This window comes from Triticum urartu, chromosome 3A, assembly GCF_056163025.1.
Source record: "Triticum urartu cultivar PI428250 chromosome 3A, HENAU_Tu73, whole genome shotgun sequence".
Lineage (NCBI taxonomy): Eukaryota > Viridiplantae > Streptophyta > Magnoliopsida > Poales > Poaceae > Triticum > Triticum urartu.
The window spans coordinates 49,428,839-49,456,824 of NC_141875.1; the positions used below are offsets into that span (position 1 = coordinate 49,428,839).

At 45.7% G+C, this 27,986-nt stretch overlaps 1 pseudogene; it reads left to right on the forward strand.

Moving 5' to 3' along the window:
• Positions 1 to 27,951, forward strand: LOC147978413 (putative F-box protein At5g62060; annotated as a pseudogene).
• Positions 27,952 to 27,986: the final 35 nt, after the last annotated feature.

Below are 27,986 nucleotides of genomic sequence, written 5' to 3' on the forward strand. Positions count from 1 at the left end.
ATGGCTGGAGAGGATGTCGACCCCAAGTCCAGTGCTTCTACTGCTGCTGTCCCGTATGTGTTCTTCTTCTTTCTGTCAGATGTCCTGCCACAGTTTCTCGTACTAGTACTTGCCCTAGATGTGTTAGGTTCTACTCCATATATGCAATATGATCTAGTGTCTGTCCTAGATGTGTTCAGTTCAAGTTCATATATGCAGATGCTATTTACTTTCTCTCCGTCAGATTGCATGACTTGCTTTATCGTGGCTATATTAGTCATGCTTTATCTAATATTTCTGTTAACAAAATCATTTGGTAAATTGCTCATATTTTCAACAATCCAAAAACCTTATTATAGGCAATTTACCCCAAGTGGTTTTGGTGCTTCCATGAGACCTCCTATGTTTGAGGGTATCCACTATAAGAGGTGGCGTGTGAGAGCAGTTTTATGGTTTCAAACCATGAGTTGCTATGACACCACTCTTGGCAAACCTGAAGGGGAGTTTGATGCTCAACAGGCACAAGCTTTTTAGAAAATGGATACTCTGTTTAAGGCTGCTCTCTTGAGTGTTCTTGGTGAGAACATAGTTGATGCTTATGCGTCAATTGATAATGGAAAAGATATGTGGGATGCGCTCGAGGCCAAGTTTGGGGTCTCGGATGCTGGCACTGAGCTGTACATCATGGAGCAATTCTATGATTACAGGATAACTGAAGAGCGCTCCGTGGTTGAGCAAGCTCATGAGATACAGTCATTTGCTAGAGAACTTGAGCACTTCAACTGTATGCTACCGGACAAGTTTGTTGCCGGAGGTATCATCACTAAGCTTCCTCCTTCGTGGAGGAACTTTGCTACCTTATTGAAGCATAAGAGACAGGAGTTTTCCGTTCCGCATCTCATTGGTACTCTTGATGTGAAGAAAAGGCGAGAGCAAAGGACACACGTGCTCGAGGTATTGAGGGAGGATCTAGTGCCAATCTGGTACAGAAGAAGAACTTCCAGCCCCACAAGTTCAAGAACAAGGGCAAGTTTGATGGTAAAGCAAAGTTTGATGGGAAGAACAAGGCTGTGCAACACACGAACTTCAAGAAGAAGAATGACAAGAAGAAAGGTGCTTGTCATGTGTGTGGGGATCCTGATCATCGGGCTCCTAGTTGCCCTAATCGCTATGACAAGCGTCACCCTGGGAAAGGCAGCAAGACCGCTAATGTTGTCATTGGAGACACTGACATGAAGGATGCTGGGTATGGTATAGTCCCCACTATTCTTTCAGTATGTCATTCTCCTGATTGGTTGATTGACACGGGTGCTAATGTGCATGTATGCGGTGATATTTCCATGTTTTCGTCTTATCAGACCGCAAGGACTTCAACCGTGCTGATGGGTAATGGTTCAAGTGCTTCTGTTTGTGGTGTTGGCACGGTCGATCTGAAGTTTACTTCAGAGAAGATCATGCGGCTGACGAACGTGCATTATGTCCCCTCTGTCAATAAAAATCTTGTTAGCGGATCTCTTTTGTGTAGAGATGGCTACAAGCTTGTCTTTGAGTCGAATAAATTTGTAATATCCAAGTATGCAACCTTTGTTGGTAAAGGCTATGAGTCAGGAGGCCTGTTTCGTTTATCCTTATCATACGTTTGCAATAAAGTTGTTAATCATATTTGCAACAATAGTGAATCAAATGTGTGGCATTCACGTCTTTGTCATGTTAACTTTGGTTGCATGTCGCGACTAGCGAAGTTGAAGTTAATCCCTAGTTTCACCACTGTTAAGGGATCTAAGTGTCAAGTGTGTGTGCAAGCTAAGCAACCTCGTAAGTCTCATACGACTGCGGAAACGAGAAATCTTGCACCACTAGAGCTCATACATTCAGATCTATGTGAAATGAATGGTGTTTTGACAAAAGGTGGAAAGAAATATTTCATGACGTTAATTGATGACTCCACTAGATACTGTCGTGTGTATCTTCTGAAATCTAAGGATGAGGCTTTGAACTTTTTCAAGATCTATAAAGCTGAAGTGGAAAACCAACTTGATCGAAAAATCAAGAGGCTTAGGTCTGACCGTGGTGAAGAGTATTTTTCCAATGAATTTGATGCTTTTTGTGCGGAACATGGTATAATCCATGAGAGGACGCCTCCCTGTTCACCTCAGTCAAATGGGGTGGCCGAAAAAAAGAACCGTACTCTAACTGATTTGGTTAACACCATGTTAGACACATCGGGTCTCTCCAAGGCATGGTGGGGGAAGGCGATATTGACGACATTTCATGTCCTAAACCGAGTTCCCACAAAGAACAAAGAGATAACTCCATTCGAGGAATGGGAGAAGAAAAGGTTAAAACTCTCTTATCTACGAACATGGGGTTATTTGGCGAAAGTCAATGTTCCAATTCCAAAGAAGCGGAAGCTTGGACCAAAGACTGTGGATTGTGTTTTCCTGGGATATGCTTTTCATAGCATTGGCTATAGATTCTTGGTTGTAAAATTTGAGGTACCCGACATGCATGTCGGTATGATCATGGAGTCAAATGATGCAACTTTCTTTGAAGATATCTTTCCCATGAAGGATATGGCTACCTCATCTAATCAGGAGATGCCTAGTTCATCGAATCAGGAACCAGTTACAATTACCGAACCTACCATTTCGATGGAACACTTTGAAAGTCCTGTGGAGGAGAACAATGAAGTTCCTACTAGGAGCAAGAGACAGAGGACTGCAAAGTCCTTTGGTGATGATTTTCTTGTGTATCTCATAGATGACACTCCCAGTTCTATTTCAGAGGCCTATGCATCTGAAGATGCTGACTACTGGAAAGAAGCAGTTCGTAGAGAGATGGATTCCATCTTGGCGAATGAAACTTGGGAGATAACTGATCGTCCTTATGGGTGCAAACCTATAGGATGCAAATGGGTATTCAAGAAGAAGCTTAGGCCTGATGGTACTATTGAAAAGTACAAGGCTCGGCTCGTGGCTAATGGTTATACCCAAAAGGAAGGTGAAGACTTCTTTGATACTTACTCACCTGTGGCTCGACTGACCACTATTCGAGTTCTACTTTCACTAGCTGCGTCGCATGGTCTTCTCGTTCATCAAATGGATGTTAAGACTGCTTTCCTAAATGGAGAGTTGGACGAGGAAATTTATATGGAACAACCAGATGGGTTTGTACTAGATGGTCAGGAAAGAAAAGTGTGCAAGTTGCTGAAGTCTTTGTATGGACTCAAGCAAGCACCCAAACAGTGGCATGAGAAGTTTGAAAGAACTTTAACAGCTGCTGTAAGTGCATCTAGTGCCACCCCTAGTTGGTTTTGGAGTATTGACGACAAACCTAGTTGAGGGACTAATGTGTTTGTGAGAATTGCAGGATAATACAGGTAGAAGTCCCTCATTGATTCGGTTTTACTACCAGAGATGACCCCTAAAAATGTATGAAGACATTGAAGACAAAGGTGGTACATGAAGATATTCACTTTGAAGACTATGACAAAAGAAGACACGTTATGAAGCATATGGAGCTCGAAGACTTAGATCTTTCGTAGTTCCTTTTCTTTTGTGTTGAGTCATAGGAACCACCGTACTGTTAAGTGGGGTCCAGGAGAACCAGTTAGAATGACTGAAGTGATGCCCAAACTAAAAACCTATGTCTTCGAGTGAAGACAATGAGAGCGAATCTTGTCCAGAGCCGGACAAGTCAGCTTTGCTTGTAGCCCAAGTAAAGTTGCCATGAGAGTCTAAAATCTGACCGTTGATACACCTGTCAGTTCCTTAGTGACCCAGGGTCATTTCGGACAAATCAGGTCGGGTTGCCAAGTGGCTATAAGTATCCCACCCCCACAACCATAAACGGTTGGCTGCTCAGATTTCAGTGCATGGCTTTTGTCGTTTGAGAGCAACCCACCTCGAAGCCTCTGAGAGAAAATTCCTAGTGAGGAGAAAAGCCCTAACCACCCAGAGCCAGAGCAAATTGGGCATCACTTAGGTCTTCATGTCTGTGTGATCTGAAGACTTATTACACTTGAGGACTGTGAATCCTCCAGACAGTTAGGCGTCACGTTCAGAGCATCCAAGAGACATTGTGGATTGCCAGTGAACGAAGTTTGTGAAGGTTTGGGAGTCTACCTTGAAGACTTACCAGAGTGATTGGGCGAGGCCTAAGTGACCTTAGCTCAAGGAGAATACGGTGAGGACTTGGTGTCCTAAACTGTGTGTTCAGGACTGGGTGTCCGGGACTGTGTGTCCTAAGGTTTAAATACCTAGCCGCTCCAACCAGACGTACAGTTGTCACAGCAACTGGAACTGGTCCAACACATCATTGTCTTCAACGAGTCACTGGTTTCATCTTCACTTCCTTTTCTTACTGTTACTCATTGTGAAGCCATTGCATACCTGCTCTATCTTTTGTCTTCACAACGTGAATGTATGATCTGTTTGGCTTCATAACTTCTTCCTACCTGATCCTTATTACACTGCAGTTGTTTGTCATTGTGCTTTCACTCTATTGAATACATGACCATGGCTGGCCTAGTGTAATCTAACTTCCGCTGCATAGTAATAGGCATAATCTTAGCTGTTTGTCTTCATAACTCTCACGTTTTGAAGACTTTCATAAAATCGCCTATTCACCCCCCCTCTAGTCGATATAACGCACTTTAAATTGGTATCAGAGCAAGGTGCTCCCTTGTTCTGTGTGATTCGGTTTAACCACCTGGAGTTTTAGCTATGTCGACTGCAGGGATAATCAAAGTCTCCGCTGCGTGCCCCGTCTTCGATGGAACTGAATATCCCTACTGGAAGAATAAGATGCGCATGCATCTTGAAGCCATTGACGTCGACCTATGGTATGTCGTCGAGAACGGCGTTCCCAAGGCTGGAGAAGGTGTCACTGCTGCTGATGTCAAGAAGTTCACTCAACTGGACTCTACTGCCAAAAATATCATCTGTGGCCATCTGACAAAAGGACAGTATGGCCGTGTGAGTGCCTTGAAGACATCCAAGCTGGTCTGGGACTGGCTCTCCAAGGTCAATGAAGGCGTCTCAACCCAGAGAGATCAAAGAATCAGTGTACTTCGCAACCTCTTCAACCGCTTCAAGCGAAATGATAATGAGACTGTCAAGCACACATTTGACCGGCTCACTGACATCACAAATGAGCTTCAAGCCCTCGGCGCCACTGAGATCACCAAACATGAAATCGTCAAGACGCTGCTGAGATCACTTGATAGTTCGTTTGACATCCTGGCCCTGATGATTCAAGAACGTCCTGATTTCAAGACACTCGATCCGTCTGACATACTTGAGAGGCTCAACACACATGAGTTTCAGCTATCTGAGAAAAGAGATATCTACGGTCCAAACTATGGGCGAACTCGTGCCTTGAAGGCAAAAGCTGTTTCCTCATCTGAAGAAGAATCTGACTGCAGTTCTGATGATCCTGAAGACATTGGAAGAGAACTTGCAATGCTAGTGAAGAAGTTCCAAAAATTCACCAAGAAGAAAGGCTTCAGAAAATCTTCACGGTCAAGCTCAAGGAATGATGAAGGTTCTGCTCATGACTACAAGAAGAAAACATGTCACAAGTGCAAGAAAACTGGACACTTCATCTCTGAGTGTCCACAATGGGACAATGAGAACAGAAGGAAGAAGAAGAGCAAAGAATATGATTCTGACGACAAGAAGAAGAAGAAATACTCAAGGTCTCCTTCCAAGTCTTCCTCAAAGTCTTCATCACACAAGAAGAGCTCGTCTGACAAGGCACGTGCATTTGTTGGCAAGGAAATGGATTCAGAGGAGGAGTCCGCTTCTGAGGAGGCGGAGGTGGAGTCTGAATCTGGCATTGCGAGTCTGGCTACAGCATACGTCGCTAAGTCCATCTTCAACACTGAAGACAATGACTGCATCACCGACGCCGATGCAAATGACAAGAACGACTCCACTCCTACCTACTACTTCATGGCACGCGGTGCCAAGGTAAACTCACGCACTACTCGCTATCAAACATCTAGTGACGATGACTCTGACTGCGATTCAAAACCCAGCTACAAAACACTTGCTAAAATTGCAACTGAACAACAGAAAGCTATGGAACATATTCAAAAACTGTTAGACAGAAGCGATGATCTGTTGGGTGCTGAAATGACTCGATCTGAATCCTTAATTGAAGACATAAAATATCTTCACGTTAAGTATCAGGAACTTGAAGATCGTCTTGATACTCTCTCAACGACTCATGAAAAGCTTTCCTATGATTATCTTCAAAGGAAGCAAGAACTTGAGAAATTGAGAGCGGCTCATGAAGGTCTTCAAAAGGAAAACGAGTCACTTCGTGCCGAACAGATCAGTCCCGCTCTGGAAGGATTTGAACCACCATGTCTTAAATGCATTGAGCGTGATAATGCTACTTCTGTTGCTGAATGTTCCACTGCTACTGCTGTTGCAATATCTTCAACTGCTGATGTGGTAACTAACCCCTCTGCTGAGGATACCACTGCTATTGCTGATGAGAATGCTAGGTTGAAGACATTGCTTGAAATAGGGATGTACAAAAGTCTTAAAGGACATCAGACATTATGTGATGTCCTCAAGAAGCAGATTCTGAACCAAAACCCTAGGAAAGAGGGTGTTGGGTTCGTAAGGAAAATAAACGCAGATGGCTCTTACTGGAAACCTGAGCAGTACCCCAAAACCACATGGGTTGCTGCAAAAGAACTTTCAGCAGATCCATCCAATTTATCTGGCTTCACTTGTGCTAACCCCATTATCATTGATGAATCCTTTGATGCAAACTATAAACTATTTAAGAATCAGAATGGTGAAGTGTTTGCCAGGTACATTGGTACTAACTGCAGGAATGGACCGCCTATGAAGAAGATCTGGGTTCCGAAAAAGTGTCTGGAAAATCTTCCTGTGAATGTCTTCATGACACCTCACTTGAAGAAGACAAACCTCAGACCAAAGGCTTCATACGGTCCAAAGGCTTCATACAAACAGAGGACTCACCTGAGTCACACTAACGCGAATGTTTTGCAGGGAAACCATACTCAGGCATACGAATATGAGAGCGGTTCTTCGAACCGTCATGTTCATATGACCAAAAATTATTCTGCTTATTCCTATGAATATTATTGTCCACCTGCTAGACCGTTTGCTAAGGCTTCAAAGCCAAAATTCTCAGATGCTGCACTTAGACTTATTGCTTCTAAGCCACCCTTGAAGATGTGGGTGGTTAAGAAAGCTTAACTCTCTTTTGCAGGGAAAGGTCTCCAGCAGAAAAACAAAATCTTCTGACGCTATTGCTGGGGACCTTAAAAATCTTGTAGGGCACAAGATAAAATGCCCGAATGGCATCATTATGTACTTCGTTCCTGAATCGCATGCTACTCTCCCTATTAGTCCTAATCTGGATCTAAGTTTTCATAACCCACTGGTTCGTCAAATATTTTTGCTTCACAATTCTCTTCATGAAGCCTATCCCCCTAACTGCACTGTAGGGTACGACACCAGCGTCTTCAAAGTCTTCAGAATGGATTATTGACAGTGGGTGTACAAATCACATGACTGGCAAAAGAAGCCTTCTTATGGACTCAACCCTACGTCCATCCGACAAGAGCCACATCACATTTGCTGACACTGGTAAAAGTAAGGTATTGGGTCTAGGTAGAGTTGCAATCTCAAAGGATCAACACATGGATAAAGTCATGCTTGTTGAATCCCTTGGCTTCAACTTAATGTCTGTCTCAATGCTTTGCGATTTGAATATGATCGTAATGTTTGGAAAATATCGTTGCCTGGTACTAATGGAATCTGACAAGTCTCTAGTGTTTGAAGGGTATCGGAAAGGTGATTTGTACGTGGTAGATTTCTCAGCAGGGCCACAACTTGCAGTATGTCTTCTTGCAAAAGCTTCAGAATGTTGGCTTTGGCATCGGAGGCTTGGGCATGCTGGCATGAGGAACCTCCACACCCTTGCGAAGAAGAAGCATGTCTTAGGCATCGAGGGCGTCAAGTTCAAGAAAGATCACTTATGCGATGCCTGTGAAGCAGGGAAGATGACAAGGGCAAAACATCCTTCGAAGACAATCATGACTACTACACAACCCTTCAAACTGCTCCACATGGACCTTTTCGGTCCCACTCACTACTCAACTTTTACAATTCTGCTTGCCTCTATGGTTTTGTCATTGTTGATGATTATTCTAGATATACGTGGGTGCACATAATCCTTTACAAGACTGAAGTGCAGGATGTCTTCAGACGCTTCGCCAATCGAGCTATGAACAATTTTGGCGCCAAGATAAAGCACATCAGAAGTGACAATGGCACTGAATTCAAGAACACTGGCCTTGATACATATCTTGATACCTTGGGTATCACACATGAATTCTCAGCTCCGTACACGCCACAGCAGAATGGCGTCGTCGAACGCAAGAACAGAACACTCATTGAGATGGCCAGAACAATACTAGATGAATACAAGACTCCAAGAAAATTCTGGACTGAAGCCATTGACACTGCATGCCATACAATCAATCGCGTTTATCTTCACAAGCTTCTGAACAAGACATCTTATGAACTCCTAACTGGCAAGAAGCCAAATGTCAGTTACTTCAGAGTATTTGGAGCAAGGTGCTGGATCAAGGACCCACACCACACCTCAAAGTTTGCACCAAAAGCACATGAGGGCTTTATGCTTGGATATGGAAAGGATTCGCACTCCTACAGAGTCTTCAATCTCTTTCATTACAAAGTGGTTGAAACAGTGGATGTGCGGTTCGATGAGACAAATGGTTCACAAAGAGAGCAACTGCCAAATGTGCTAGATGAAGTTCCAGCTAATGAATCAATCAAGCTTATGGGAACTGGAGAGATTATACCTTCTGAAGCTCATCCTGAAGAAGAACTTATCATCTCAGCACCTGATCAACATGAAGACAATGCTCAGCCTGAAGACATTCCTCCCAACTACAACACAGATCAGCAAGAGCAAAGTCTTCGCCCCGTACATCCTCGTGTTGCCAATGAAGTGCAGATTGACAGAATAATTGACAGCATCAATGCACCTGGTCCACTCACTCGTTCAAGGGCAACTCAGCTAACAAATTTATGTGGGCACTTCGCATTCGTATCAATATCAGAACCCAAGAAAGTTGAAGAAGCCTTCATGGAACCTGAATGGATTCAAGCTATGCAAGAAGAGCTTCAACAGTTCTAACTGAATAATGTATGGGAACTGGTCAAGCGTCCTGATCCACGGAAGCACAACATAATAGGCACCAAATGGATATACCGCAACAAGCAAGATGAGCATGGTCAAGTTGTCAAAAACAAAGCTCGTCTCGTTGCTCAAGGATATACTCAAGTGGAGGGCATTGACTTTGATGAAACATTTGCCCCTATGGCTAGGCTTGAAGCCATACGCATACTGCTGGCCTATGCAAATCATCATAACATACTTCTATATCAAATGGATGTGAAAAGTGCCTTTCTCAATGGCAAGATTGAAGAAGAAGTGTATGTTGCACAACCGCCTGGCTTTGAAAATCCAAAACATCCTGACATGGTATACAAGCTCAACAAGGCACTGTATGGCCTCAAACAAGCCCCCAGGGCCTGGTATGACACACTCAAATACTTTCTGAAGAGCAAAGGCTTCATACCTGGTTCCTTGGATCCCACTCTTTTCACGAAGACATATGATGGTGAACTGTTTGTGTGCCAAATATATGTGGATGACATTATCTTCGGCTGCACCAATTAGAAGTACAGTGAAGAGTTTGGATATATGATGCAAGAGCAATATCAGATGTCCATGATGGGGGAGCTGAAGTTCTTCCTTGGTCTTCAAATACGACAACAACTCAATGGCATCTTCATATCTCAAGAGAAGTATCTCAAAGATTGCCTGAAGAAGTTCGGTATGCAAGACTGCAAAGGCTTCACAACACCAATGACAGCCAAACATCATCTAGGTCCTGACGACAATGGTAAAGAGTTCGATCAAAAGGTATACCGCTCCATGATTGGTTCTTTGCTTTATTTATGTGCATCTAGGCCAGATATTATGCTTAGTGTTTGCATGTGTGCTCGATTTCAAGCGGCACCAAAGGAGTCGCATCACTTAGCTGTGAAGCGAATTCTTCGATATTTGGCTCACACCCCAACTCTAGGATTATGGTATCCCAAGGGCTCAGAGTTTGATTTGGTTGGATTTTCGGATGCTGATTATGCTGGTGACAAAGTTGATCGCAAGTCTACATCAGGCACATGTCACTTTCTGGGACGATCACTTGTATGTTGGTCTTCAAAGAAGCAGAACTGTGTATCTCTCTCCACTGCTGAATCTGAATACATTGCTGCTGGATCTTGCTGCGCTCAGCTTCTTTGGATGAAGCAAACACTCAAGGACTATGGCATTCATCTGAAGCAAGTGCCACTCTACTGCGACAACGAAAGCGCCATCAAGATTGCCAACAACCCAGTTCAGCACTCGAAGACAAAGCACATTGAAATTCGTCATCACTTTCTCAGAGATCATGTTGTGAAGGAAGACATTGATATCATACACGTCAACACTGAAGAGCAATTGGCAGATATCTTAACCAAGCCCTTGGATGAGAAGAGATTTTGCAAGTTACGGTGTGAGCTAAATATCTTGGAATCCTCAAATGTCCTGTGATCAGGCACACATCCTAACACTTATGCATATTGATGACTTAGATGTGCAACACACAAAGTAAAGTATATCTTCAATCAATGAAGACATACATTCTAAGTGTGAATACATTAATGTGGAATTTGACTTCGGAGCGCCACGATAATTGTGCGCCGTGTCTGGGTCTAATACTTCCTATACGGTGGGTAACGCCACCACCAAACGTTCAATTTTGAAGTGTTTCACTTATGGCGTTACCTTGAAATATCTTCACATTTGGTTTGGCTTCGAACTCAACATGTCTTCATGATTATCTTCACTATGTTGATTATATAGATATATATATATATATACTGGTGATCTGTCCTCTACAGCATTCACTTATAGCTATGTCTTCTTGTTTGAATCTTTTGAACTAAGTGAATGTGATCGGACCCTAATCTCTCTATGCTTTCCATCTCAAATTCTATCTCTCCAAGTCATATGCATTCTATTGAAACTGTCGAATGTCTTCACTGTGTCCTTGTCAGCAGAAGATACAGAGACAACCATAAAGTCCATTTTCAATGCTCTTTCCTCCACATAAAATCCGAAGAAGCAGGAACGACCGCCCGACAATCCAGGCGCGCGTGGGATGTGGAACTGCCCCCAAAATACCGCATGATGGCCACGTACTACTCAAATGCGAATCGCCAGGGGCACCTGAGTAACAGCGCAGTGCCGCCCCTGCGCCTATAAGTTCACACTTACCACGGTCATTATCTCCTTCTTCCACCCTCGCACGAACCCTAGCGCCACCGCTAGCACTCGACGACGCCGGCGATGAAGCGCTTCGCTGCCGCAACTTCTCCGACGCCGTCCTCACGCCGACTGCGGACATCGTCCTCTCCGCCGTCGCCGTAGGTGTCTTCCGTCGCCAAGTTAGGGAACGAAGGACTGAACTGCTCGGCATCATCTCCCATTTCCATCTAGCAGTTCCAAGTGTGGTAAATAAAACTTCTTTTTACAGCCCCTTTTGATCTCATGGTTCTGTCACTTTCTACCATAAGAAGTTTATCTTCACACAAGTTAGATATCTCAATCTGCATCTCATAACCTGCCTAGTATATTCACTTGTGCTTCATGAAGTAGTTAGATTCCTCATTTGTACTGATTTGTGGGTTCGTACAAATCTGGAACCAACTTCTTATCTATGAGACATAAAAAATCTTCAGTTAAGTATCAGGAACTTGAAGATCATCTTGATACTCTCTCAACAACTCATGAAAATCTTTCCTATGATTATCTTCAAAGGAAGCAAGAACTTGAGAAATTGAGAGCGGCTCATGAAGATCTTCAAAAGGAAAACGAGTCACTTCGCGCCGAACAGATCAGTTCCGCTCAGGAAGGATTTGAACCACCTTGTCTTAAATGCATTGAGCGTGATAATGCTACTTCTGTTGCTGAATGTTCCACTGCTACTGCTGTTACAATATCTTCAACTGTTGATGTGGTAACTAACCCCTCTGCTGAGGATACCACTGCTATTGCTGATGAGAATGCTAGGTTGAAGACATTGCTTGAAATAGGGATGTACAAAAGTCTTAAAGGACATCAGACATTATGTGATGTCCTCAAGAAGCAGATTCTGAACCGAAACCCTAGGAAAGAGGGTGTTGGGTTCGTAAGGAAAATAAATGCAGATGGCTCTTACTGGAGACCTGAGCAGTACCCCAAAACCACATGGGTTGCTGCAAAGGAACTTTCAGCAGATCCATCCAATTTATCTGGCTTCACTTGTGCTAACCCCATTATCATTGATGAATCCTTTGATGCAAACTATAAACTGTTTAAGAATCAGAATGGTGAAGTGTTTTCCAGGTACATTGGTACTAACTGCAGGAATGGACCGCCTATGAAGAAGATCTGGGCTCCGAAAAAGTGTCTGGAAAATCTTCCTGTGAATGTCTTCATGACACCTCACTTGAAGAAGACAAACCTCAGACCAAAGGCTTCATACGGTCCAAAGGCTTCATACGAATAGAGGACTCACCTGAGTCACACTAACACAAATGTTTTGCAGGGAAACCATACTCAGGCATATGAATATGAGAGCGGTTCATCGAACCGTCATGTTCATATGACCAAAAATTATTCTGCTTATTCCTATGAGTTTTATTGTCCACCTGCAAGACTGTTTGCTAAGGCTTCAAAGCCAAAATTCTCAGATGCTGCACTTAGACTTATTGCTTCTAAGCCACCCTTGAAGATGTGGGTGGTTAAGAAAGCTTAACTCTCTTTTGCAGGGAAAGGTCTCCAGCAGAAAAACAAAATCTTCTGACGCTATTGCTGGGGACCTTAAAAATCTTGTAGGGCACAAGATAAAATGCCCGAATGGCATCATTATGTACTTCGTTCCTGAATCGCATGCTACTCTCCCTATTAGTCCTAATCTGGATCTAAGTTTTCATAACCCACTGGTTCGTCAAATGTTTTTGCTTCACAATTCTCTTCATGAAGCCTATCCCCCTAACTGCACTGTAGGGTACGACACCAGCGTCTTCAAAGTCTTCAGAATGGATTATTGACAGTGGGTGTACAAATCACATGACTGGCAAAAGAAGCCTTCTTATGGACTCAACCCTACGTCCATCCGACAAGAGCCACATCACATTTGCTGACATTGGTAAAAGTAAGGTATTGGGTCTAGGTAGAGTTGCAATCTCAAAGGATCAACACATGGATAAAGTCATGCTTGTTGAATCCCTTGGCTTGAACTTAATGTCTGTCTCAATGCTTTGCGATTTGAACATGATCGTAATGTTTGGAAAATATCGTTGCCTAGTACTAATGGAATCTGACAAGTCTCTAGTGTTTGAAGGGTATCGGAAAGATGATTCGTATGTGGTAGATTTCTCAGCAGGGACACAACTTGCAGTATGTCTTCTTGCAAAAGCTTCAGAATGCTGGCTTTGGCATCGGAGGCTTGGGCATGCTGGCATGAGGAACCTCCACACCCTTGCGAAGAAGAAGCATGTCATAGGCATCGAGGGCGTCAAGTTCAAGAAAGATCACTTATGCGGTGCTTGTGAAGCAGGGAAGATGACAAGGGCAAAATATCCTTCGAAGACAATCATGACTACTACTCAACCCTTCGAACTGCTCCACATGGATCTTTTCGGTCCCACTCACTACTCAACTTTCACTACTACTGCTTGCCTCTATGGCTTCGTGATTGTTGATGATTACTCTAGATATACTTGGGTGCACATAATCCTTTACAAGACTGAAGTGCAGGATGTCTTCAGACGCTTTGCCAATCGAGCCATGAACAATTTTGGTGCCAAGATAAAACACATCAGAAGTGACAATGGCACTGAATTCAAGAACACTGGCCTTGATACATATCTTGATACCTTGGGCATCACACATGAATTCTCAGCTCCGTACACGCCACAGCATAATGGCGTCGTCGAACGCAAGAACAGAACACTCATTAAGATGGCCAGAACGATGCTAGATGAATACAAGACTCCAAGAAAATTCTGGACTGAAGCCATTGACACAGCATGCCATACAATCAATCGTGTTTATCTTCACAAGCTTCTGAACAAGACATCTTATGAACTCCTAACTGGCAAGAAGCCAAATGTCAGTTACTTCAGAGTATTTGGCTCAAGGTGCTGGATCAAGGACCCACACCACACCTCAAAGTTTGCACCAAAAGCACATGAGGGGTTTATGCTAGGATATGGAAAGGATTCACACTCCTACAGAGTCTTCAATCTCTTCCATTACAAAATGGTTGAAACAGTGGATGTGCGGTTTGATGAGACAAATGGTTCACAAAGAGAGCAACTGCCAAATGTGCTAGATGAAGTTCCAGCTAGTGAATCAATCAAGCTTATGGGAACTGGAGAGATTATACCTTCTGAAGCTCATCCTGAAGAAGAACTTATCATCTCAGCACCGGATCAACATGAAGACAATGCTCAGCCTGAAGACATTCCTCCCAACAACAACGCAGATCAGCAAGAGCAAAGTCTTCGCCCTGTACATCCTCGTGTTGCTAATGAAGTGCAGATTGACAGAATAATTGACAACATCAATGCACCTGGTCCACTCACTCGTTCAAGGGCAACTCAGCTAGCAAATTTCTGTGGGCACTTCGCATTCGTATCAATTTCAGAACCCAAAAAAGTTGAAGAAGCCTTCATGGAACCTGAATGGATTCAAGCTATGCAAGAAGAGCTTCAACAGTTTGAGCTGAATAATGTATGGGAACTGGTTAAGCGTCCTGATCCACAGAAGCACAACATAATAGGCACCAAATGGATATACCGCAACAAACAAGATGAGCATGGTCAAGTTGTCAGAAACAAAGCTCGTCTCGTTGCTCAAGGATATACTCAAGTGGAAGGCATTGACTTCGATGAAACATTTGCTCCCGTGGCTAGGCTTGAAGCCATACACATTCTGCTGGCTTATGCAAATCATCATAACATACTTCTATATCAAATGGATGTGAAAAGTGCCTTTCTCAATGGCAAGATTGAAGAAGAAGTGTATGTTGCACAACCGCCTGGCTTTGAAAATCCAAAACATCCTTACATTGTATACAAGCTCAACAAGGCACTGTATGGTCTCAAACAAGCCCCTAGGGCATGGTATGACACTCAAATACTTCCTGAAGAGCAAAGGCTTCATACCTGGTTCCCTGGATCCCACTCTTTTCACGAAGACATATGATGGTGAACTGTTTGTGTGCCAAATATATGTGGATGACATTATCTTCGGCTGCACCAATCAGAAGTACAGTGAAGAGTTTGGATATATGATGCAAGAGCAATATCAGATGTCCATGATGGGGGAGCTGAAGTTCTTCCTTGGTCTTGAAATACGACAACAACGCAATGGCATCTTCATATCTCAAGAGAAGTATCTCAAAGATTGCCTGAAGAAGTTTGGTATGCAAGACTGCAAAGGCTTCACAACACCAATGCCAGCCAAACATCATCTAGGTCCTGACGACAATGGTAAAGAGTTCGATCAAAAGGTATACCGCTCCATGATTAGTTCTTTGCTTTATTTATGTGCATCTAGGCCAGATATTATGCTTAGTGTTTGCATGTGTGCTCGATTTCAAGCGGCACCAAAGGAGTCGCATCACTTAGCTGTGAAGCAAATTCTTCGATATTTGGCTCACACCCCAACTCTAGGATTATGGTATCCAAAGGGCTCAGAGTTTGATTTGGTTGGATTTTTGGATGCTGATTATGCTGGTGACAAAGTTGATCGCAAGTCTACATCAGGCACGTGTCACTTTCTGGGATGATCACTTGTATGTTGGTCTTCAAAGAAGCAGAACTGTGTATCTCTCTCCACTGCTGAATCTGAATACATTGCTGCTGGATCTTGCTGCGCTCAGCTTCTGTGGATGAAGCAAACACTCAAGGACTATGGTATTCATCTGAAGCAAGTCTCACTTTACTGCGACAACGAAAGCGCCATCAAGATTGCGAACAACCCAGTTCAACACTCGAAGACAAAGCACATTGAAATTCGTCATCACTTTCTCAGAGATCATGTTGTGAAGGAAGACATTGATATCATACACGTCAACACTGAAGAACAACTGGCAGATATCTTCACCAAGCCCTTGGATGAGAAGAGGTTTTGCAAGTTACAGTGTGAGCTAAATATCCTGGAATCCTCAAATGTCCTGTGATCAGGCACACATCCTAACCCTTATGCATATTGATGACTTAGATGTGCAACACACGAAGTGAAGTATGTCTTCAAATCAATGAAGACATACATTCTAAGTGTGAATACATTAATGTGGAATTTGACTTCAGAGCGCCACGATAATTGTGCGTCGTGTCTGGGTCTAATACTTCCTATACGGTGGGTAACGCCACCACCAAATGTTCTGTTTTGAAGTGTTTCACTCATGGCGTTACCTTGCAATGTCTTCACATTTGATTTGGCTTCGAACTCAACATATTTTCATGATTATCTTCACTACATTGATTAGATAGATGTATACATACTAGTGTTCTGTCCTCTACAGCATTCACTTATAGCTATGTCTTCTTGGTTGAATCTTTTGAACTAAGTGAATGTGATCAAACCCTAATCTCTCTATGCTTTCTATCTCAAATTCTATCTCTCCAAGTCATATGCATTCTATTGAAACTGTCAAATGTCTTTGCTGCGTCCTTGTCAGCAGAAGATATAGAGACAACCATAAAGTCCGTTTTCAATGCTCATTCCTCCACATAAAATCCGGAGAAGCAGGAACGACCGCCCGACAATCCAGGCGTGCGTGGGACGTGGAACAGACCCAAAACTTCCGCAAACTGGCCACGCGTTCCTCAGATGCGAATCGCCATGGGCACCTGTGTAATAGCACAGTGCTGCCCCTGAGCCTGTAAATTCACACTTACCGCGGTCATTATCTCCTTCTTCCACCCTCGCACGAACCCTAGCGCCACCGCTAGCTCTCGACAACGCCGGTGACGAAGCGCTTCGCTGCCGCAACCTCTCCTACGCCGTCCTCACGCCGACCGTGGACATCGTTCTCTCCGCCGTCGCCGTAGGTGTCTTCCGTCGCCAAGTTAGGGCACGGAGGACTGAACTGCTCGGCATCATCTCTCACTTCCGTCTAGCAGTTCCAAGTGTGGTAAATAAAACTTCTTTTTACAGCCCCTTTTGATCTCATGGTTCTGTCACTTTCTACCATAAGGAGTTTATCTTCACACAAGTTAGATCTTTCAATCTGCATCTCATAACATGCCTAGTATATTCACTTGTGCTTCATGAAGTAGTTAGATTCCTCACTTGTACTGATCTGTGGGTTCGTACAAATCTGGAACCAACTTCTTATCTATGAGTGAATGTCTTCGCACGATGAGGTCAATGTCTTCTAAACTGATTAATCTTCAAAACCTTCTGAGAATGCATATGACCTCTTCCCCTTCCCTCGCACCTTAATGCTGTCACAGGTACATGTCCGTGGGAGAATCCTTCGGTTCTCATAGTCTGCATTCATTTGCAGAATTCCTACAGCAACACATAAATTCTCCTGAAGCCAGTTCCTGTTGGTCCAGCAAAAGAAAGCCTTTGAAGCCTTTGAGAGTTTTGAAGCCTTTCAAGTTAAAGTCTATGGCTTCAGAAGCAGCAGCAAGGAAACGGGGCAGACAGTGACGAGAAGGAACTTCCAAAGATCTGCCTGAAGACCTGGCAGAAATGTATAAAGCAGATCCAGAAGAGAGTTATGGGCAGCGCAAGACCCGAATCCAATGGATTCGACGCTATTGGGCAGAACAATGGTTCAAATACCGCTTCGTCACCCAGGAGTATGCTGAGAAATGTGCCATCAAGAGACCATGGGGGGACATCCTTTACAAGAATCTCATACCCAGGACCAGAGATGAAGCCATTGCTCAAGGCTTCTACCCATGCATGGTCCGAGGACCATAGCCTGATGATGCGCATCCGTCGTCACTCCTCTGGTGTCGTGACGACAATCTGTTCAAGCGCAACTTCCAGTTTGCCCAACAATCAGCGAAGCAGAACAAGAAGAAATTTGGGTTAGACTTCAAACCTGGCCCCTCCGCACCAAGGGCAGATGGCACACACTACGCAGAACCCAATATCATCGGTCCGTTTGCCAACCTTGAGGGCCTCATCACCCACATCTTAGTCCAAGGGACTGCCGTGAATGACCCTCCAGCTGACTCTGAGTCTGATGAAGCTCCTGCTGTACCGAAGCCAAAGCAGTCGAAGAAGCTAAAAGCTTCAAAGCCGGCCCCTTCATCAAAAATCTCAAGGGCGAAGCCATTGGCAGCTGCACCTCCTGAAGACAGTGTGCAGTCTGAAGACGTATCCCAAGTCTCCAAGCCCCTGAAGGACAAGGTGCCCCAGCCACACACCAGCAAAGAGCTCACAGCTGCTGCCATTCTGCGCAGCGAAGCCATTGATCTGTCAAGTGATGAAGATCTTGAAGATGACGCTCTAGAGCAGCTCATCAAGAGCAAAGAAGAAGCTGAGATCTTCAACAATTTGCCTCTCTTTGATGTCGCCATCATCCACAACTTCATCGACGAATGGTTTGCCACACCGAACATAAGCTTCGACGATCTGCAGCTGCCTGTTGGCCTCAGCGTCGCCTTCCAAGGCGTAATTGCTTCAGAACTTGCCATTGCCCAGCGCATTGTTGAACTGAAGCAGAAAATTGATCATGAAAAGGCTCAGTTCAAGAAGAATATGGCCAAGCTCAGCGTGCAAGAAGTAAAGAGCTTCAAGACCATGTTGCATGAGCTCAAGGAAAATTTTCTAAAGAAGCGTGCAGAAGCTCAGGGCTCACGTGAGCGGATGAAGTCTTTGTTTGAAAGATGTGTACAAGCCTACAATGAGGCTGAGAAGCGTAAGGCACTTGGGCGTCCTGGCATCGACCCCAAGATGGCCGCGAAGAAGAAGAAAAAGCCTGCTATGGCTGAACCAGAGGCACCTAGGCAAGATGCAGTTCCAATTGTCTCCCCAACTGCAACGACTGGCTCGAAGACAAAGAGCCGGTCAACAGCTTCAGAGCTCAAGAAGACAAGAACTGCTGAGGCTGAAGCCAGGAAGAGGAAAATCTCTGAAGCCTCTCCTACTGCTCCCAGCAAGAATAAGCGAAAGATCAAGAAATCTCGGGCTGCTCCCACAGAGCCCTTGATAGTTGAACCTATCTCTATGGTTCACCCCAACGCAGAACGACAACTGACAGTTCATGAGCCTGCTTCCATAGAGGCTCCTGAAGCTGAAGACATACCAGCAGCCGACCCCATTGCTGCTGAAGACATTGGTCATCAGGAAAATGTACAAGATTATGCAGCCCTTCCTCAGAATGAACAAAGAGAACTCATCAGCATTGGTCATCCTCTGACGCCAATTGCACAAGATGCGTCATGGGCGGATCACCCCCAAGAGGAAGAAGACAATGAGGCCCAGCCCACTCCAACACCACAGGCGTCGTCTGCATTCCGCAGGCTTCGCAAGGGTCCAAGGCCTCAAGTCTATGCTGAAGACATTCTGGCTGCATCAGCCGAAGAAGAAGCACCACAAGAGCCCACTCCAATGCTCCACCAAGAAGCAGTTCTCCAGGAGAACGTGCTTGTGACTGACCCTCCAGCTAGTGAAGCGGAGGCTGAAAAAGTTGAGGCTGCCACAACCAACACTGAAGCCAATGTGGAGCCCTCCCCACCAAAAGCTTCAGCAGACAGCGAAGCTACTGATCCAGACACTTCTGTTCCTGAGTCTGCTGCTGGTCCTCAATTTGATTATCATGTTGAGCACAGGCCTCATGTTTAGAAGCCAGTCCCAAGGCTGCCAAGGTTCCCAAGTCCTGCATCAGCACCTGGCTCCTTCGATATCAATAGCTTCAAGGCAGACAATACATTCTTCAACAGCTCCAAGAACCCCTATTCGAGGGAAAGGATTTCATCAGATAGGTTCTGGAGCTATCCTCAGCGCAGCTACTATTCATGCATCCTATACAACCAAGGTCGCATCTTCCCGCACAAGCGCCTTGATGTTGAAGCCATTGCTGGTCTGCCCTGCTTAGAGGAAGCGCTGGATTGCTTCAAGCAAGTGGGTCTGCTGCAGTTTATAACTGATGAAGAGCACTGGAATGAAGAGCTTCTGTTGCAATTCTATGCCACCCTACACATCAAGGGATACAACAGAGATCCGAAGACTTGGGCCCTGGAGTGGATGACCAGCAATGTCCATCATGAAGCCAATGCATTCGATATCACTGAGCTCACCGGCCTGCCCACTCCTGGCGAACTCTTCGAGGAAGGTTGTCCACTACACACTGAAGCTCTTGAGAGCATATTCCAGAGACCTGAACCAAATATGAGTCAGATGCTCTCCATGATGAAGCCACTGCCTCTCGATGCTCCTTATCCAACAGAGTTCTTCGTTGAAGACTTTGAGTACCTGCCCAGAACAATCTATCACATTATCCGGTGGACTCTCTGGCCTATTAAAGGGCACTCTCCAAATGCCAAGATTGAGGGTGCAATGAAGACTCTGATATTCTGTATCCTTCATGGCAAATGCTTCAACGCACAGGATTTCTTCATACACCAACTCACTGCATCAGGCTCAGATCTGTTTGGTTTAAAATTCTATGCTCCTTGGGTAATGAGACTGATCAAGTTTCACTTTGCGATCTCATATCAGCCCTCAGCCCGCAACCATCGGATCTTCTTGCCAGATGTGGATACCTCTGTTGAAGCTATATATCCTGAGCCTGCCAAGCAACCTTTGAGTCTTCAGAATGCAGAACACCAGAGCTTCACTCAAAACGATGAAGGTTTTGAAGCCATCTCCAGGGTGTATCCTTTGGCTGGCACTACACGTGCGCCACACCCTGCTTCAACTGAAGCCACTGATAGTGCAACTGCTTCAAGACCCAAGAAGCGCGCTCGTGTTCTCAATGACCGAGAGCTTCTTGTGGCCCTTCATCAAAAACAAGATAGGCATCACGACTGGCTAAAGCGTCAGATGAAAAGCCTCTTGGTGGATGTTAATCGTCTTCGAAATCTTGCCACCAAGAATGCTTTCGTCACTCATGAAACCTGTCGTCGTACATGGAAAGGGCTATCAATGATGTGTACTGAAGCTGAACTTGAAGAGGATGGCTTCACTGAGCGATTCAAGTTTGACACCACACCTCCTAGAAGGGTTGTGATGCGCAACACACCATCACTTGAAGATTCTGAGTTTTCTTCATCTGCTGCCACAGTCATTGCCAGAATCATTGATGAAGAAGACGATGCTACATCACCGCCACCTGCTTCAGCACCTCCAAGCTCCTCTGCACTGCCAAACACCTCCAACGACCCTGCTGCTCCTGGGAACGAGTAGACACTCTATGTCTTCAAACCTTTTTGGTCCTTGCTGACAAAAGGGGGAGAAGCATATGGGTTGATAGTCTTCAAACGGGTCCATATGGGCGGGTGCTTTATGTTTTGCTATATTTTGCTTCGTGCTTACAACTCTCGTTTTCGCTTCATTTGGTTCTTTGAGTTTCTTTGAGTTGTAACACTAAAACTCGATGGTCGTCTGCTACTTGTTTGCCACCCTGTTTGCGAAGATAAATTCCGCACTTATCTCATTCTGCAGACGTCCATTTTCCATTATGCATGTCATTATCTTCATATAATTTCACATGCATAGTGGATTGTCATCATAAGCTGAAGTGGATCTCCTCAAGTACAACCTGCCATGTGCATTTGCATTCCAAAAGCAAATTAACTTATATGCACATCTTCAGGGGGAGCCCTTGCAACTTATGAAGACAATTCCTTATCCTTTACAATTTCACAGACTATATTCCTCGTTGAAAACTTCAACTAGTTTGTTATCAATCACCAAAAAGGGGGAGATTGTAAGTGCATCTAGTGCCACCCCTAGTTGGTTTTGGAGTATTGACGACAAACCTAGTTGAGGGACTAATGTGTTTGTGAGAATTGCAGGATAACACAGGTAGAAGTCCCTCATTGATTCGGTTTTACTACCAGAGATGACCCCTAAAAATGTATGAAGACATTGAAGCCAAAGGTGGTATATGAAGATATTCACATTGAAGACTATGAAAAAAGAAGACACGTTATGAAGCTTATGGAGCTCGAAGACTTAGATCTTTCGTAGTTCTTTTTCTTTTGTGTTGAGTCATATGAACCACCCCACTGACAAGTGGGGTCCAGGAGAACCAGTCAGAATGACTGAAGTGATGCCTAAACCAAAAACCTATGTCTTCGAGTGAAGACAATGAGAGCAAATCTTGTCCAGAGCCGGACAAGTCAGCTTTTCTTGTAGCCCAAGTAAAGTTGCCATGAGGGTTTGAAATCTGACCGTTGAGACACGTGTCAGTTCCTTAGTGACCCAGGGTCATTTCGGACAAATCAGGTCGGGTTGCCAAGTGGCTATAAATAGCCCACCCCCTACAACCGTAAATGGTTGGCTGCTTAGATTTCAGTGCACGGCTTTTGTCATTTGAGAGCAACCCACCTCGAAGCCTTTGAGAGAAAATTCCTAGCGAGGAGAAAAGCCCTAACCACCCAGAGCCAGAGAACATTGGGCATCACTTAAGTCTTCTTGTCTGTGTGATATGAAGACTTATTACACTTGAGGACTGTGAATCCTCCAGACGGTTAGGCGTCGCGTTCAGAGCATCCAAGAGACATTGTGGATTGCCAGTGAATGAAGTTTGTGAAGGTTTGGGAGTCTACCTTGAAGACTTACCAGAGTGATTGGGCGAGGACTATGTGACCTTAGCTCAAGGAGAATACGGTGAGGACTTGGTGTCCTGAGCTGCGTGTTCAGGACTGGGTGTCCGGGACTGTGTGTCCTAAGGTTTAAATACCTAGCCGCTCCAACCAGACGTACAGTTGTCACAGCAACTGGAACTGGTCCAACACATCATTGTCTTCAACGAGTCACTGGTTTCATCTTCACTTCCTTTTTCTTACTGTTACTCATTGTGAAGCCATTGCATGCTTGCTCTATCTTTTGTCTTCACAATGTGAATGTATGATCTGTTTGGCTTCATAACTTCTTCCTACCTGATCCTTATTACACTGTAGCTGTTTGTCATTGTGCTTTCACTCTATTGAATACTTGACCATGGATGGCCTAGTGTAATCTAACTTCCGCTGCATAGTAATAGGCATAATCTTTGCTGTTTGTCTTCATAACTCCCACGTTTTGAAGACTTTCATAAAAATCGCCTATTCACCCCCTCTCTAGTCGATATAACGCACTTTCAACTACACCCAGTGGGTGCACTTAGCGTGCCCCCACTGATTCAGATCCCATTCAACCAGACCAAGTGGAAGAGTGCAAATACTAAAGACAGCAAAACACCCAGTGGGTGTACAAATTCGAAGCAGACAACAAGAGATTGTACGAAGGAAAATATTTAGGTAGCATATCCTAATAGAACAAGTTCAGTCGGAAGTCGACTTACCTAGACATTGGCTCGGAGAGCCGCGCTGGCATCGTAAGTAGCCTGGCTATTGTCTTGCACTGCCTTCATCCGCTCCATCATTACGCCAGCCTGACGGATAGCCTCTGCAGCGGCGTCCGATTGGCTTTCCGGAACATGATAGGTGGTGAAGAAGGGGACAGACGGTCCAGATGCAGCAGCTTGGGGCTCCGAGGCATGAGGTTGGATGACTGAAGAAAACACTGGTACAGTCGACGGTGCGGGGCGTTCACTCGACACTGGGACAGCAAAAGTTACAGAGGCTCTACCTGCATCTTCAGACTGCTGGACTGTTGGTTCTGTCGCCAGTTTCGACTGGGATATCTTGCCAGCTGCTGCTTTCTTGCTCCTTCTGGGCCTCGGTATCACGTCTTCATCGTCATCCGGAAGCTCGATAACATTGAGTGGGGCTGCAAAGAAATCATTCGACCCCAAGTGAATCACCAGAATTTAATCGACCAAATAATCAAGAACAAGATCACGAGAATTGTACCTGGGTTGGAGGTAACCGCATCTTCCATCTCCTCGTCTCGGTACTGGTGGGTGGAAGTTCCAGAAGTGGCAGCACTGCAAATATCAGCATTCAGTCGGTTACGTTCTGTTACCCAAGCCAACCAAAGGATCAGGCCAGATTGTTACCCAGTGACTGTGGGAATGACCACTTTGATTTTGGGCAAAGCCTTCGGAGGTTTGGAAGATGTGGCCTTCGGTGGTTTCGGCATTGGAGGCGGCATAGTCTTGGGCTGTTTCGATACCTTCTCGGTCGGCACTGGAGAAGACGTCCGAGGGCGCTTTGAAGACTGCCTAGTTGGTGCGGCCACTAGGTCAGGGGTGCTTGCCGGGTCGTGAGCGTGCTTGGGCCTCCTTTCTCTGCGAGGAGGCGAGTCGACCTCTTCTTCACCACTCGGGTCATCGCTCTCCTCGTCCTCCTCTGCATCTGAGTGCCACTCGCCACTCTCGCCCCCGCTCGCCTCTCCCTTGACATTTTGCTCCTACACTCCATTGGGCATTGAGTACATATCAACAAGAGCCTGAAAGACACAAACAAAAGAAAGACAGTCGACCATCAACAAGATGCTACATAGTAAATCAAGAAGACACTCGACAATGCAGAATCGTACCTGCTCCGGCTGGCGCAAATGGTCGAATGGAACCATCCTCCTGGACCCCCGGGGGTTATCCTTGTTGCCGGTAATACCTCTCAGCCACTGCTCTACCGTGTCCTCACTGACATCCTCCGGGTGGATCCGAGTGGAATCCTCGAGTCCCGAGTACATCCACATCGGATGGTCACGATCTTAGAGTGGTTGGATGCGTCGACTGAGGAAGACCTCCAGCAGGTCCATACCGATCACTCTGTCGCGGACGAGTTGGACAACCCGCTCGACCAACACCTTCACCTGCACCTTCTCCTCTGGGATCACTCTCAAGGTGGAGGGCTTCTCCACTCAAGCCATGGAAAAGGGGGGAAGTCCAGTCGACTGGCCCGGAGTCGGCTGGTCCTTGCAGTAGAACCAGGTCGACTGCCAACCCCGGACCGAGTCGGGAAGGATCATAGTTGGGAAAGTGCTTTTGTTCCTCATCTGAATTCCAAGACCCCCACACATCTGTATCACGTGCGTCCTCTCGTCACTCAGGTTGGCCTTCTTGACCGTCTGAGAGCGACACGTGAATATGTGCTTGAAGAGACCCTAGTGTGGTCGACAACCCAAGAAGTTCTCGCACATGGACACGAAAGCGGCAAGGTACATGATGGTGTTTGGAGAAAAGTGGTGGAGTTGAGCCCCAAATAAGTTCAAGAAACCACGAAAGAAAGGATGTGGAGGCAAAGAAAACCCGCGGTCGACATGAGTGGCAAGGAGAACACACTCACCCTCCTGCGGCTGTGGCTCAGTCTCGTTCCCCGGGAGCCGTGCCGATTCGTGGGGGATCAGTCCCCCCTCAACTAGGTCATCGATGTCATCTTGGCTGCTTGTCGAGCGGATCCAGTCGCCCTGGATTCAGCCAGGCGGCAGGCCGGACCTCGACGAAAAGATCCGCCCCGGCTGGTCCTCTTCCCTTTCGCCTTCGCTGTCGCCTTCTTCGCACGCTCCAACGCCACCGTCTTCTCCTTCCCCATAGCAGCGGATCGAGTTCGAGCAGGGCGACGGCGCCGAGAGTAGAGGCAGATGCGGTGAAGAAAACAGAGGAGAAAGGGGAACAAAGAACTCACTATGCGAAAATCCCCATCCAATGCCTTATATGAGGGCATTTTTGAGTGGCTGACTCGTGGGCCCAGGCGATCCGATAAAATCCCGCAACAGTCACGCGTGTAATACGTGGCGAAAAAGGTGGCGCAGAGATCGAGGCATCCTGCCTAATCTGCCCCGATTACTGCGGCCTCCCACGTCCGGTGCGCTTCCCAAAATTTGAATCCCATGAAATCCGCAGACAGCAGAGCAACCCGTCAGACGGAAGATTTTTTTCCCATAACAACACTCGAAGCTCAACAATAAAAGTTCACTCGACAAAACCAAGAATGGATCAAGGCGACTGAACAAGTAGTTGAAGTCATCTTGAATGTTCATTCGACCTCTGGACAAGACATTCCCGAAGCGCAAAAGCTGAATCGGAGAGGTTATCAACTCCTTCTCCACTCGAACCTTGAACCATTCGGGGGCTAATGATGAGGTTATGTACCTAGGGTAGGGTCATAGGCCTGACTTAGACATCTTCCCCTAGGACATCACCCTAAAGCCAGAATCATTCAAAGGGTACCATTATCCACTCGACCAGAGACGTTCCACTCAGAAGAATCAATGGCACTCGACCGTCGTAGAAGCCATTCCATGAGTAGAAGATCTAAAGCCACTCTGCACCAACAATGGTAGAGCATTTACTTATAGGCTTAATTGTCATTTATAGCATTTAATGGCTAGCGTTACCAGTAACATTCCTCTCTTAATGTACATTGAACCCTGTATAACGGAGGGCAGCAGGGGTCCTGGCGCACTCTATATAAGCCACCCCCTCCTCTGGGACAAGGGCTCACATCTTTGTAAACACACACACACATAATCCAATCGACCACCTCAGGGCACCGAGACGTAGGGTTGTTACTTCCTCCAAGAAGGGCCTGAACTTGTAAAACTCGTTTGTACAACTACTCCATAGCTAGGATCTTGCCTCCTCATATCTACCCCCATTCTACTGTTAGTCTTAGACCCACGACAACCGCCGCGCCGTTATCGAACGACACCATCTTTGACATCCTCTCCAGGACGCCGGTTAGGTCCGTCTGCTGGTTCTGATGCATCTCAAGGGGGTGGCGCGACCTTATCTCCGACCCTGACTTTGCCGCTGCGCAGAGGTCCCGCCACGGCCGGCTCCTCGTCGACACCGGCTACTTTCGGCAAGAAACACCCGCCGTTGGCCGTGATATGCGCCTCATGGACATGGAAGGCAACGTCATCAGAGTCATCAGGGTCGTCGGAGGTTTTGGGATCACGTGGTCCTCGAGCCTCGACAACCTCATCGCCGTCAGCCACGGTCCGTCAAACGGCATCGATGTAGTAGATCCAGCCACCGGGGAGGTTCTCCTGACCTGCCCAGGAATGGAGGTGAGGACGCTTGATGTGCATCCATTCATCGCCATGGCTCACTATGAAGAGCATCTTTGGCTTCGGCTGTGCCATTTTGTCTGATGAATACAAGGTGGTACGCATTGCCGACGACAAAACAACTTGCGAGGTCCTCACTTTAGGAGATGAACAGCAGCCTGGAGGCGGACGCCGTTGCCTCCCATCACTCTGCCCCCGGTCGCTGTCAATGGCATTATGTACTTCTTGGCAGATGAGAAGCGTGAAACCTTGTTGTGCTTCGACATCGAGAGTGAGCAATGGAAGGCCAACATGATCAAAGGGCCACCAAAAGGCGGTCGCCGGGAGATGCGGAGGACAACAGCAGCAATCTGTATAACCGAGCTCAAAAATGCTCTGTCCATGGTTGTTGTAGAAAAACAAGACAATCGAAACACTAACATATGGATATTGGATGACTCTGGTAAGATCAACTGGTTCAAGGCCTATTTGATCCCAATGACCCCATATACTACTGGTCATTACATGCCGCTGATGGTGATGCCGGGAGGTGGGAAGCTTCTACTGCAATGCCATGTTCCTGCCCAATCAGCGATATTTCAAATTTACGATCCTCACACCAATACAAGCACGCATGTTATGAAGGCGCCAAAACAGCTTGGAGATAGAATTGCCATTTGTAACTTTCGCTTCCACCGTCGTGTCTCGGCCATTAATTAACTATCCCTATGTAGGTCAATCTCCTTTGTTTTCTA